Source organism: Tachypleus tridentatus, chromosome 7 (genome assembly GCF_004210375.1).
Source record: "Tachypleus tridentatus isolate NWPU-2018 chromosome 7, ASM421037v1, whole genome shotgun sequence".
Taxonomy (NCBI): Eukaryota; Metazoa; Arthropoda; class Merostomata; order Xiphosura; family Limulidae; genus Tachypleus; species Tachypleus tridentatus.
The window spans coordinates 146,104,981-146,118,106 of record NC_134831.1 but is presented as its reverse complement, the minus strand read 5'-3'; the positions used below and the strand labels follow the sequence as shown (position 1 = coordinate 146,118,106).

At 29.8% G+C, this 13,126-nt stretch overlaps 1 pseudogene; it reads right to left on the bottom strand.

The window, feature by feature from the left end:
• Positions 1 to 1,448: 1,448 nt before the first annotated feature.
• LOC143256839 (tRNA (guanine(37)-N(1))-methyltransferase pseudogene) lies at positions 1,449 to 10,263 on the bottom strand (annotated as a pseudogene).
• Between the last annotated feature and the right edge of the window lie 2,863 nt (positions 10,264 to 13,126).

Here is a 13,126-nt window from a genome sequence, read left to right as displayed (position 1 = left end):
CATCTACAGAAATTCAAGGCCAAAGTCGTGTGTTGGAGTTGGACCCATCAACCACCAGGAGCCACTCCTTCCCTTCACAGGTCACCATGCACGGCAAAGACGTGGGTGAATGCTTAGATCCCAAAATAGGTCCTGAAAGTACAGAACCATTTCTGGGAGGTCCCCTTCACCACATACAGAAATTCACCTCGAGAGGTAGAACTAGTTTAACCAATCAATGAGGTTAGGTAATTATAAAGTGAACATTATAGATCTAAATTCATAGGATTAGAGAAAAAACGTTTGAGAATCAAGCGTTACATGAACAAGATTAGCTGGCTACAGAAGACGATGAAAAAGGTTTCGAAGTGACACTACTAGACAAGCCTTAATCAGTAATGAAGGAGAACAGAGATTAAGCTGGCACTACAATAGTAACAGAAATGTTATTCAAGTTATTTGAAGACAACTCTAGTAAAAATGTTTTGGACAATAAGTCAAAGTGTGCATTAGATAGTGAAGTATGCAAGTGAATTACCACATCTTCAGTTCTTGACAAAAAATTCTAGTGATTAGAAACTGATCATGATGTATCGGGTCAATGACGATAAAGTAGACGAAATCATGATAGGATATACTGTTGAGTTGACCAAATATGAAGTATTCATATTTGTATTTGATTACTGATCTTTAGTATTCAATCCACCCTGATATATACCAAAGAAATCATCATTGATGAAGTTGTGCAGTTAACTCAAAGCTTTACTAAAGTAGACTACTTCAAAATAAAGCAGTAACAGAAACTATTAGACTTTAAAAAGCACAGCTAAGAGACATTTACATAACACACAAACACTTCACAAAACAAAGGAAACTTAAACACTTGAGCTACCCCATATATAGAAAATAGTAACATACCCCAATTAGATATTTTGAAAGACTAGCAGATGAATATGACTTTAAAATATGAAATATGACATTATTTCTCTAGACATTACTATTCTCTTACAGATGTTTTGCATAAAATATTCCACACTTTTTATATTTATTTACATTTGTTTCTTTTTTGTTCAGCCATAAATAAATATATTGTAAATTCACATAGATGTGTACATGCATGGGTTATCAACATAATAATGAAATTTAAATACATTGTTGAATGTTGATTTAAATACTAAAACCCTCTTTACATCTTGTGTACCTGAAAATGTTGCACCTGTATTGAAAATGTTGTACCTGTTATGAAAGTACTGTTCAACACAATGGTCTGTGACTATTCAGAATCTATACTAAAAACATGCCTTTTGCATTTGTGGGCACACAAGTTAAAAATACTGACCCTTCTGTTCCAATTCAGTTGAAGACTGGTAATTTGCAGAAACAGATAGTGCCCTACAGAGTTGACATATGGTATTTGATAAATGTATGTCATCACACTAAAATATATATATATATTTACTTTAGTGACTGCATAAGACTGGGAACTTTATTATCATTCTGCTAGAAATAGTACATAACATATTGCAAAATATTTCCAAGGAATGTATGATGGCTACAGGTTACAGTTAATCTCAAGTTATAAAGGTAAGTTATTTACTGGAGAATTGAGAAAACTATTAAGGTAAGTATTGAATACTATTAGGGTATTATAGTGATACCAGTATACCATGATGAAATACCATCTTCAGGACTGAATACCAATATCCCATCAAGACAAAGCATATAGTCATTGTATTCAACATATCAGTTCCTGTGAAAAATGAAAGTAAAAAAACCCATGCTATACTACCTACAGACATTCCTCATGGACAAGTGCTCAGATGAGCTCTTAAATGTTGCAAAATTTTGATGTACCTTATTAGTCACTGAAAAGGATTGGGGAGGATAATGACCTCAGGACATACCTACAACACTGAACACCATGCAACAATGAACAACTAAGGCCATGACACAAAATGCTTTCTATGATGGTGCCAGGAGCAGCAATACATGCGTAATATAAGCCATATAAAGAATGAGTGACATAAAGTTTGTCAATATTAGTTTTCAAATATTTTACAAAATATTACATATTGCATTTGAATACTTGTACTATGTTACTGATAATGATAAAATGAACTTTTCCCTAAAAACTGATGTTATGCAACAAATGTTTCTTTTGAATTGTTACAGAATGTACATTTTTGTTAGATTACTATCCATGTAAGTACTCCAATAAAACCGTCTAGTTCAACATGCATCTTTTGATAATTTACTTTTATCACAAGTAGGCTAAAGATAAATTTACATTAGTACATGTATCAGTCCTTTTTAATGCTGTATGTCATATACATCTCTATCATCCAGACTAAATTTTAGGAAAATATTTACAATACCATTTTATCATGTTTTTCACAATAATGTAATGAACATTACGAATGAAAGAAAACAATGGCTCTAAGATTGCGACTTGAACCAAAGAACCTTTTGCACACAAAAAATATTATTCTACAAGTTATTTGGTAGTCAAACAAAAGCCATTTTCAGCCTATCATTACATTATCCATCATGTAACTATAACATTTCTTTTATCCCTGTTATTAAAAACAAATACATAAACAACATTATTAGAAAGGATAAAACTATCCAATAAAAATACAATAGATATTATATTCTTCACCATGCAAATAAAGTTTTAATATTGTCTTGTTTCATGTTTTGCATGCAATAAAATGTGGTGGAAAAAATGATTATTAAAAAAAAAACTATTTTATTTATAGCATATATAATTCAGTAGCTATACATATATGTACACACATCCCAAGCAATACACAGCAACATTAGCTATAGTAATTAAATTATTTTTTCTTTCTAATTTAATCGTAACCTCTTAGATGAAGGTTCTATGTTCGATTCACAATTCTTCTTGAACAAGACTTCCCTGGGCATAGTGAATGTTACTCTCATCATCTCTTTATTTGGGGCTACACTTCTTACATGTAGTACTTCCATCTGAGAATCACCAGTTAAAGAACATTCTAACACCTGCTCAACCATACATACAGCAGCTTCATTTAAAGTTGCTTCCTTGGTAAAGCAGTAACAGTGTATTATAGGCAAGATAGCACTCCCTCTAACATCTGCATCTTCATCCTCAAATAACCCTTTGAAGACATCTAAAAAGTCAACAGCTAAAGCAGGCAAGTTCATAACAACATGGAAATTTCTAGGAATTTTAGACAAACACTCTTTCCACTGTTCAGTAATATGAGGTTTAATTACTGTTCTAACAAATTCTCGTCCATCTAGATTGTATGCATGCAGTAAATGTCCAACTTTATTCAACTTGGAATTATGGCATAACCACTGAAATGAATGTGGATTCAAATCATTTGCAAGAACAGTACACTTCTTTTTTGCTGCTGGAATTGCAAAAGGTCCAACTCCTGCAAACATATCATAAAATGTATCACCACATTTTAACTTCTCGACAATCCGGGGCATGCTCAGTACATAAACGTGGATTCCAATAAACTTCGGAGAAATCAAACTCGAATGTACTTCCATTCTCTTTCACTTTAACCTTCATACTATTCTCTCCAGCCAAAAGTTCCATCTTGAAGTTTCTGTAAGTTGAATCAATGATGTTTACTTTATTGACTACTGTTGTGACACCTTTTATTTTATCTAAAAGTACCTGAGCAATCAACTCCTTGTACTCATTCAAATGTTCTCTAAGATTAAGATGTAAAACATGACCAATAAGACTATATCCTGAAACACCAGGTAAGTTAGAAGGTAATACAGATTTTAGAATTGACTCTGCTTTCCAATTGTCATAATTTAATTCCAGTTTCTTCCATTTCAATGATTGTTCTGTGACACCAATATCAGCCAATGTCTGTTTCTTAATTTCAGTCAGTACATCATAACACTTAAATTTCAATGGGTTTAATATAACATGTTTTTTGGCTTCAACTACTTGCAAGGGTTTGAAATTTTCTAACTTGAGTAAATAACATTTCAGGATTTTTAAAGTATCTGCTGTGGAAGATGAATTAATTTCAAAATATGGAACAAAAACTGTCTTTTTGAAAGCATTCCTGTCAAGTACTTTCATTCCTTGAACAGAGGTAGGTGGATCAAGGCAAGTTGAACTGTCTGAAGTTATCTCCATTTTTCTCAAGTATATTTCAAGTGCAACTAAAATATTTGTTTTTTCAAGAAAGAAAGAGAACACTTTCTTCAAAGCATGATAAGGTTTGCAAATTACCATCCTAGTCTTAAAAAATCAAGCATATCTTAAATGCTTTGCTTCTAATATCTGAATGATGGCAGAACCTAAAAGAACCCACAAAAACAGAAAAAGATTTCAATTTATCTTAAAAATAAATAAAGAAGGATATTTGTAACAATACATAACATAAATTATACAAAAATATTTGGCTTAAAGATGCAACAGATTTTATAATAAAAAACTGAATTATCAACTGTATACAAGTAAAATAAAATCCAAGCATATTTACACTTTAATATCTTACACAAAGTAATATATATACAAGTAATTTAAGGAAAAAACAAACCTATTGGTGTATCTACACTCTCCCACCCAATATACTGCATACAATAAAACATTAAAATATTTACAAGACTTCTGTTAAATTAACTGCATTTATTAAATTTGAAGGCAACCTATTCCACAGACCAAACACCCCATTAAAACAGCAAATGCCTTAGCTGAAAATGACCCCTACTCTGTCAAACTTGAAACTTATTTCTCCCAGTCATGCCACTCGCATCAATAAAAATGAAAAACTAAAAAAAAAAAGACACATGAACATTATCAATTCTATTTACAATATTAAACATCTCAATCAGACCTTCTCATAACTTCTTTTTTCAAGAGAAAATAAATTTGGATCTTAACCTATCACCATACAAGAATATTTCTATTCCAGTCACCATTATAGTAATCCTCCTCCGAATTTTTTACAACAGCTCAATGTCCTCCCGCTTTACAATTGTGTTCAATATTACTGCAGATACAGCCTAAAATCTTACTTGCCCTACTACTAGCAATAGCACACTGCTTGGATGGCATAAGAGACTGAACAACCACTACACCAAGATTCCTTTCCACACTGTTCAGGTTACTCCCATCTAAATTATATTTATAATTCAAATAATGATAACCCACATGTATAACTTGCATATATTATAATTAAAACCCATCTGTCATTTATTTACCCAAGTCATTAAATTATCTAAATCCATTTGTAAAGCAGCAACATCCTCTTCACAGTCAGTAACACCCAAGACTTTAATATTATCAGCAAATTTAAGTAATTTATTTACCACTCTGTTATCTATGTCATTGATGTAAATTAAAAAGAGCAAAGGGTTTATGAATGGATCTTGGGGTACCTCACTTGTGACATCGATCCAGTTTGACTGAGCTCCATTATGCCACTCTTCTAAAGAATTAGCTGGCTCATCTCCCACACCCATAAATACTTTTTTTACAAGCCTTTTACACAATTCCTTGTCTAATGTTTTCTGAAAATTCAGATATACCAAATATACACCCTTATCTACATAAGCAATAACCTTTTATAAGATTATCAAAAAATTTTTAAAAAATGATTTTCTCTTAGGAAAACAATGCTGACTCTCAAATAAGATTCTAAGCTTTGCTAAATAACTTTGTAAAGCATCTTTTACCAGATTTTCTAAAACTTTTCCACAACTGATAAAAGACTAATAAGCTTATGATTACCAGCACAATTTTTGTCACCTCCCTTGAAAATAGTGAAAGTAACACTAAATACATTCCAATTTTCTGGCTCCTCCTCACCATTCAAGGACTTGCAACAACAACCAGAAAAGAAGAAGCAAATTGCTCACATATCCAGTTCTTAACCTCCTTCAAAGCCTTTGGAGCAATACTATCTGGCCCACGAGTCTTACTGTCTCTAAGCTTCTAAGTTATTTAAAATAAACTCTGAATTAATGCAATTATCTTGTTTGAAGCTGTTTCCATATATCAACTGTTCAAGATGAGAAATAATACTTAAATTTTCCGAGTAAAACTGAAAGAAGTACAGTTCAATAATTTAGCCATTTCATAACCATCAGACACAAGCCTTCCTTTATCACCCCCAATAAGTCCTTATCCCATCCTAATATTTTGTATACCATTAATGTATCTAAAGAAATCCTTACTGTTAAAGTTTACATTTTTAGCTAACTTTTTCCATACATTCTTTTTAATGTCCTAATTTCCTGTTTAACCAACCTTCTAAATGTCATGTCATACCAGACAATTTAAATATCTTAAATTTGTAAGCCTTTTCTTTAATTTTATCCTTTATACACTTTGTGAACCAGCCTGATTTTTTACTTGATTTTCCAAGGACTATGTTTCCCTTTAATATTTAAAAATTTTCCACATTGATCAATGTTTCCAAATAAATAAGCTTCCCAATTCACAAACAAATAATTCCTATTGTATCCCTTTAAAATTAGCTATTGCATGCAAAAATTGAAATTTCTGTTCAATGTGACACAATTTTAACTCCACCCTAAAGTTTTAGATTATAATTAAATAAAACTCCAATAACACAAATTAATTAATCTTACCTAAAAATTTACAAATAACAAATAAAACGATACCAAAGTGACAAAAGCTCATTAATGCCATAATGATTAGTCCTCCATCTAGTAAACCAAACAACCAAAACTTATCTTCACAGCCATATTTCTATCAAATAAATTTACTTTTACTAAAAATCTAGTCAAGGTTTAGGCTTCCAAAGATTAATACATTACTCTTAAGATTCATATTTATAGTTAATTTTACTCAAAAATTGATCCTTTCTAAAAGCAACTAAGCTGTTGAAAGAACCAAGTTCAGAAATTCATAAAAACAATCATTACTACAAAAAAAGCAAAAAATATATAAAATGTAACAGATGAAATAGACACCATCAGTTGAAGATTCAACAAAATGTGCCCATCACTAATATTTCAATATATCTGAATTTTGATAAAGACCTTCACTAAGTGATAACTACATTATAGTTATATTAAACTGGAATATTGGAGGTTAAGACTGATAGATGGTGTATACCCACCTCAATGTGGGTCCTATTTCCACAGTCACCTCCAAAACCTAGGATACATTTTATAATCCCATGTTGTAGCTTGTACTATAGGATCTTTTTTTTTAAATATGCAGTATATTTTGTTTAATTTTAATGTGTTTCATTTATGGATTAAAAATTTATGGTTATAATATAATTAATCAGAGGTTGGGATTTACCATTCCTCATGATTTTGTTTACTTATTTGGCTTCATTTGAATGTAATTATTTAATTGCACCTACAATACAAATATCCAACACTGGAGCACAAATCATAAGGTGGGTCATTATGTAACGTGCCTTGATTTTTAGATGTGTGCCCCAGTGTTAGATGCTTGTACTATGGCTGTGAGTTGTTTTTTTTTAATTCTTGAATTTACATTTAATTAGATTTCATCTAAGGTTTGGCTATGCTGTATAAGATTCATGCTGTCCTTCCTGTTGATGTATTCTCTTTTTATCATTTTTAGCTTTTCTAAATAATATATATCACCTAATGGTGTATTAGACAATTACTTTTTGTTTTACATGTAGTTTCGAAGAAAGTGATTGAGGCATCGTGTACAGTGTTATATCTGAAAACATTTTGTTCATTTAAACAAAGGGAGTGGTTGATATTAGATACATTTGAAAAGTACATTATAAATTGCTAAGCATTGGGCTAGTGTCATTGGCTTCTTCTTCTTGTGGTATTGAAAAGTTATGTATGCTATAGTTTTCTTTCTTTGGATTTTGAGGTACTGTTTAGTGTGAAGAAACTCATTCTGTGTTTTGAATTTGTTCAAAAGTGTTTTGTTTCAGTGGGATTGGTAAAATTATAACAGTAATATGCAAGGTAAGTGATATCTTTTTATGTATGCTTTTAAGATCACTTTAAGAGTACTTGATGCTTACAACTAGTGTCAGTGTTTTCAGTTAGTAAGATTTACCATATTTTGTATTTTACTTCCATTAACAATATTGAGTAGAATATTTAAATACATGTAGTTTTTATTCATAGTTTGGATGTAATTATTTAATTTCACTAAAACTTATTCAATGTACGTGAATCGTCGCTGACTATGTCGCATCTTCCATTGCACTGTTCAAGCTTCATGAAAGATAATAGTCTTAACTAGTGATATATTAAATTGGAACTATAATTTAGCCTAGCAAGCTGGGTAATTATATTGCTGCAAATATTATAAAATGTAATAGCAAAGGATGTCTCACATGCCCTACTCTTAAATACTTTTCACCCTGTTACTTACACTAATTCCCTTTGTAAAATAAAAAATTATTTACTTATTAACGTGTACTAAATGTAATATGGAATATGTGGGTGAAACTTCAAACCCATTACATATACATATAAATTTACATAGATTTCAAGTTGAAAACAATTTAATGAATTCTACAGGATTGAAACATTTCAGGATTCATCCTTTAACCTCTGTTAAGATAACTTTATTAATAAAAATAAGAAATCTAGTGGTATAGAATTAATAAAGTAAAATGGGTTAACTTTTCAGAATTGTGTAGTTATTTAGATAATAGTTTTTATACTGGCATTAGTGTATGTAAACTATTGTTTAAAAGATTTATGAATGTAATCTTCCCAAAATAAAAGTATTAATTAATGTAATAATTAAATGGAAGTTTTGAAATGATCATGCAAAATACTTACTAATAGACATTATAAAATATCAATTACAGGTTAATGTTTCAAGTTTTGAAAAAGAGAAAAAGAAAGTAAAACCTTCATATGTGATAATTAATTTTAGACATAAAATATTCAATGATTTACAGATTTCTAAAATTATTCATCAATCTATAAAAAATATTTTTCCTTGTAAAAACTTAAGATCCACTGTCAGTTATAAATATGTAGTTCAAACTGGTCCATTGATACATGTTTTTCAGCTGATTTAAATATAGATGATGTTAATAATTCACCTGATGAATGTGAAAATAGTTTACTTGTTGATAATTTTCATAAACATACTATTACTGGTAATTTAAATATCATAAAAGACAAAATATTGCATGAAATAATCAAAATAGGAGCTAAATACAGAATAGTAACAAAATGTTATAAAATAATACTCTAAAATCTCTTGAACAAATATTGAATACATTTTAAAATTTAATTACAGCTTATCCACCTAGATAGTTTTTAGAATGGAAATTATACATACTTAAAAAATAAAAAAATTTTACCAGATAAATTTTAAACACTACACCACAGATTTATCATTTAATCAGCTAATAAATAAGATTAAAGTACTGCAAGAAAAATATGTTATAGTTCCTATTGATAAAGCTAACTGGTACATTGTTATAATTTGCAAAAAAATTATATGAATAAAATATGGCAAAAGTAATTAATAATTGACAAATGTTTAAACTTGTCAACCAATCCAAAGATACAGTAATTAATAAATTCATTAAAGCCTATCATAAACTTCCTTCTAAACACAATTCTTGTGTAGATTTGCAATTTCTTTATGCTATTCCAGAATTAAAGAAATCTCCAACTGAACTTAACACTCCTACGAAAAGGCGTTTCTAGTCCTGATTAACCAAGCCCGTTCCCCTGGCTGTGGTTTCGCTAGATAGTAGATAGGGACAGTGGGAATCTCATTATTCCATTCATTAATGGATTTAAATGGCAATTTCATTTAAATACAAAATTATTAGCCTAATATTAATAACCTTTCAAGTTGCTCTGGGGCCTATTAGGTTCCACTTTTCGTAGGAGTGTTAAGATTTATTTCCCAAACAACCAGCTATATTATTAAATAACTCACTTAATATTTTACTTGATAAAATAGAAAATGTAAGTATTAACAATAAAAGACATACATTTTGGATTATAAAAAATAACCAACCTATTTTAGAATGTCTAAGAAAGTGTGAGCAGGTAAACAGTATTCAAACATTTGATGTTACAACATTATATACCACAATACCATTAATAGATTTAATCTTTGTTTCAAATTCATTAACAGAACATTATTGTTACCCTTTTATAGAAGTGGAAAAAAAAGAAAATATAGTTCCAGAAACGTAAAACATATTAAGCCTATGTATATATAATAATAATACATTTTTCAGTAAATAGGTTTTTAAACAAGTGATAGGTGCTCAAATGGAAGGTAACTATTCAACTTGTACAGCAAATTTATATTTATACTATTATGAAAATATATTTATTGAAGACTATGCAAATACAGGTATTTTTACTTTAACTTACAGATATATTGATGATTTAATTAGCATAAATAATTCTGAAATGTATAATGTTATTTAAACCATTTATCCACAGAATTAGAAATCGAAGTATTTTCAATTTCTAATACAGATACATATTATTTAGATTTATAAAGTAATTGATAAAAAGGAAATCAATTTAAATATTTTTTGGCAAAAGAAAAGATTTTGAATTTCCAATTTATGGTTTAACCATCTATTATAATATTATAACTTTGCAGTTATTCAGATATTGTAATTTATTACAAATTTTACAATATTTTATTAACAATGTTGATATACTAACACAAAATTTATAGTTAATGGGTTTAATAAAGAAATTTAGATAAAATTATTTTATTCTGTATTAAATACAAAAATGTATTAAATAAATACAAAGAAAGTAAAATCAGAGAAATTTTACTAAAAATAACTAATAATTATTTTTAGTTAAAAATAAGGTCACTTAAGAACTTTATGCTGATGTACACCTTGAGCCACACATAAAAGCATGGTAGTCAGAATCAACTATCATTTTACTGATGTCGTGTTAATTGCCTCTACCATACTGGGGGCAGGAATGCTTACTTCAAGAGGTAAGTTTTATCTTACTCATTCCCAAATGGAGTATTTTATTTTCCTTATTATTTTTTAGTTTATTTTCATTTTATCATTACTTTTTTTTCATCTTTTTATGTTTATCTTATTCTTATTTTAACTTGGGAGAGCAGTCACCTTCCCACAACTGTCTGCAGGCAGTGAAGGGTGATACAGATGTGTAACAATGTGGGCTTGAGCACCCAAATCTCTTGCTCTCCTAATTTCTAATCTTCTTATATGACACTAGTGAATTGGAAGTTAAGACTGATAGATGGTGTATCCCCACCACAATGGGGCTCCTACTTCCTCAGTCATCTCCAAACCCTAGGATACATTTTATAATCCCATGTTGAGGCTTGTGCCCTAGGATCTTTTTAAAAATATATTTAAAAATATATAAACTTTTTTAGTATGAAACAACTTTGCTACATGTATGTTCTGACAGGTATTCCCATGAATGATGACATGTTTGAAATAGTTAATAAATTTGTGTTACTTCTACATGTGCAGTTACTGACAAAAGTGTTACCACCTGGGTAAGTGTCAAATTCAGCTAAGGAATTAACTTGATTAACTTATGCTGCAAATTACCTAAAAGTGTCAATTACATCAGTTGGTTAAAGTCATGTATGATATCTGATTAAAAAGAACACTAGTGTGTGTGTGTGTGTGTGTGTACACCACTTTCATCAGGCACAGTTATCTAGAATTGGAATCCATTGAGAGACAATGCAGTAAGTTACTACAAAGCAAGTATAGTACAGAACTATGCCTGATACCTTTCTTTTCTAAAAGGAGTGGAAATAACCATGCCAGTTGCTGAGATAACATACCACAACAGCTCTGGAGAAAACTCCATATCAATAGTAGGTGAAAACCAAAGGTACAGGAAATTGTCCAGTGATGTGAACATAGGTGTAATACACATCATTCTATCAGATCTCTAAAGCACCAGTGACAAAAAAAATACAATGATTTTATGAAACTAGGGAGAGGAAAAACACACATACAAAAGAAAGTACAGTCAAACTCAACCAAAGAAAAATGTATGTAAAATGGACAAGTTGATGAATTTAATTTGTTAAAGTAAAAGTGAGAAAAGTCTTAAGAGGAGGAAATCTGCTACAATAAAAATAAGCAACAGTGCCTTCCCCAAACTCGAGCAGTCCGAGCAAGTCAGCATAAAACAGGGGTACTGAACTATGCTGTCAAAATGTTAGCTACATTAAAAGCTCTATTCATCTGGAGTTTATGAATATATCTATTTCTATAATGATTTTTAATATCCAATGCACTTAGACATCTTAATTTAGGAATATTTGAAATATTGTGTGGTATATATGAAACCAATCAAATGTGGTCATTTATATACTTTAAATATTTCTGTTGTACAATAAATTACATGTAATAGAAATCAGAAACTGAATTTATTATGGGTAAAAACAGTGTTGCACAGCAACAAAATCAAATTGGGAGTAATTACTAAGAAATGTATAAAAATGTAACCATGTTTTCAATATTACAAGAATGAAAATATTCAACACATTATAATTACATAAGGCTTTAAAAAGGTGTTACTAGGTACATTTTTATTACATAAAAGATACAGAAATGCTAAAAAATAAATGTTGCATCGATGAGATATTAAAATAATACCCCTGTTCTAGTCTAACAACTTGACATTTTTCTTTGCCTTAAGAAACATGAGAAAACATGAAGATAAATATATCAAAATAGCTAACTCTATGGTTCTCTTCATTTCAATATCACCATGTAAAAATTATTCATATAAGTGCTTGGATAATTAGACCTCATGCTTTTCAAGATTATGATACTGCAAATATCTTTTCACATAAATCTTCATACACATATTCAACTTATCTTTTGTTACAATCTTATGCTATTACTGCACTTCTTATTACTAACAGACGTAGCTACAATAAATTGTTCGACATAAATACTTAAAAGAATGGGGTACAAGACTATAAAAGATGATTGAAATATTTTATTACCCATCATTCTCTAGCACCTTAAATTTACTTATCTAATGATTACCAAAAGAATGCATGGAATGCAATGGAGCATATTATGTTTATCAAATGAAAAAACTCTTTGGTCAACCTTTAACCTGCTCCTTCAAAAGTACTGATGAATGTTCATGTTCTTTGAGTTTTCATTTTATTGTTCACAACTTG